We start from the raw sequence: 2,478 nt of genomic DNA on the forward strand, positions 1-2,478 counted from the left end.
ACTGATCTAAAAGCAGTAGATTGTTGACCCGTTGCTAGACAAATAATCCCCACTGACCGTTATTCCTACTTTTGAATATTACAATACAAATGTATAAATCTACATCTCTTTCTTTTAAAATATATTCTAAAGAAAATAACACAAATAGAAATAAAGCGAAATTAAATTAAATACTAGGGCTATTTACAACTTAATTAAATTTGGAGTGAACAATATTAAAAACCATGAAACCAATAAAAAAAAAAAAAGGCAAGCATTGTTGTGATTAAGTTTTAACAAATAGTGACTGTGATAAATGAATTTTAATGTTTCTATTTACATTATCTTTTAATAATACCCCACTTATTCCTGTTGAGCAGATCCATTACTTAGGACTAAATGGACAAATGACAGACATGGAATCCTCATAGAAGATTGAAAAGACAGGAAGCTGCTCGTCGATTCCGACTATTACAAAATTTACTAGACAAACGGTCCAAACTTCCAATCCATTACAAAAGACTGATCTACATGACTATTATAAGGCCTATCTCCACATACGAAATTGAGCTATGGGGCTCCACTAAACAATCTAATTCCTCTCGAATCCAATCCTTACAGTCCAAAATCTTCGTAAAATCCTTAATGCTCCTAACTTTGTCACAAATCAAATCATCCATCAGGACCTCAATGTCCCCTATGTTGCCGATTTTTCCAGAACCAGATACCGATCCTTCCATAATAAACTTCCCAACCACCCAAACCAACTCGTTTCTAACCTGGCTCCTTCTTCACTACCTACTAATCTTCCTAGGCGTCTGAAAAGAAGATGGCCTCGAGATCTTCTCCTTTAGAAGTATTTTTGGAGTTTTATCAATGGGTAGATTATCCACATGTTTGTATCATGTCATAATATAATTTACAGCAAATTTACTTGATGTGTATATATGTATACAGTTGTAAATAACAATAAATAAATTATAAAAAAAATTCTTTTTAATGTGATAATTGACTAATTAGAAATTGTTGTTTTGACCTGGCCAGAATAACATGAAGTTGAGTTTTTAAATCATTTAGTTCAAAAATTGTATTAAGATTGTCCTGGAGGATGGCCGGATTGGCCGAAAAGTCTGACTTAAAGAAAAATAAAATGTGTTGAGACTATAATAGATAAAAATTAAATTATTTATTTAAAAGAATTTTTTTTCAATCAATATTTTTCTTTAATTTTCTACTATCACAGCCTGAAATATGTTACGAGTAAAAATAAAAATTAAAAAAACATGCAATTTCTTACTTTTAGATTTTGGCGTTGATTCAGAAATTCTAACCTCATTCGCATGAGTCGTAAATGATAATTTTGGGATGACTTCTTCCTTTTGCAACAAATCTGAAAATTAAAGATGTAATCAGCATGAAGAACAATATTTTGATGAAAACATTTTTTTTATTAAATAATAAATATTTTCACACTATCATGTGTATGTGTATGATATTTGTTTTTACTCAAAGTTAGATCATTCCAAATTCAATTTAAACAGTAGAATGGATTTTAAACTTGATTAAGCGTAATAGTTGACAGAACCTGTCGTAGTAGTGATATCTACAGGCATACAATTTAACTGTCAGATGTATAAACGTTGACAGTGTCCTGTGATCAACGTTATCAACTGGGAATTAGGAAGAGGGGACAAAATAGACATGTTGCGGGCCCAGAGCATCGAGGGGTCCAGATTCCACTGGTTCGATTTCAAAAGGTATTAAAATTATAGAATGTTTCATTTGATAACAAGCGATACTGCCAGATATTGATTTCTAGTTGTTCAGACAAAATTTCATATTCATAAGCAAATATTATTATAACTACTACCAATAAGATGATAAACGTATAGTACATTTAACCAACTTTTTTTTTACTGCTGGCATGAAACATAACTATCCATAAGACAACGATTTATTGCTGAATAACTAGAAATCAATTTTTTATAAATTTATTTTGGCAAATATCATGAAAACTACCACTCCTACGTCATAGAATACTTTATAGTACATTAAGCTAGCTCTAAATTTAGTGCTTATAGATTTCTATAGGCATAATTGTTCCTGAGATATAGTTTCTTAGCTTGTGATATTATTTTAGCAAATATCATGAAAAGTACTACACCTACAAAAATAAACGTCATAGACTACTTTATAGTACATTAAACTAGCTTTAAATTTAGTGCTGAAAGATTTCTATACGCATAATTTAGCTTGTGAATTTATTTTAGCAAATATCATGAAAAATACCACTCCTACGAAGATATACGTCATAAACTACTGTATAGTACGTTAAACTAGCGTTAAATTTAGTGCTGTCCCTTAATGCTCCTTACTTTGTCACAAACCAAATCATCCATCAGGACCTCAATGTCCCCTATGTTGGCCAGAACCAGATACCAATCCTTCCATAATAAACTTCTCAACCACCTAAACCAACTCGTTTCTAACCTGGCTTCT

General features: G+C 31.1%; 1 long non-coding RNA gene across 1 annotated transcript in view; it reads right to left on the reverse strand.

Moving 5' to 3' along the window:
* Positions 1 to 1,261: 1,261 nt before the first annotated feature.
* The window catches only part of LOC136796390 (uncharacterized), a 148,828-nt gene continuing 147,611 nt past the window's right edge, over positions 1,262 to 2,478 (reverse strand). The window contains exon 3 of the long non-coding RNA XR_010844095.1: positions 1,262 to 1,369. This is a non-coding gene — a long non-coding RNA (uncharacterized lncRNA). The remainder of the gene's footprint in view (positions 1,370 to 2,478) is intronic.

This window comes from Halyomorpha halys, unplaced genomic scaffold (assembly GCF_000696795.3).
Source record: "Halyomorpha halys isolate HHAL.00 unplaced genomic scaffold, Hhal_1.1 Scaffold416.1, whole genome shotgun sequence".
Taxonomy (NCBI): domain Eukaryota; kingdom Metazoa; phylum Arthropoda; class Insecta; order Hemiptera; family Pentatomidae; genus Halyomorpha; species Halyomorpha halys.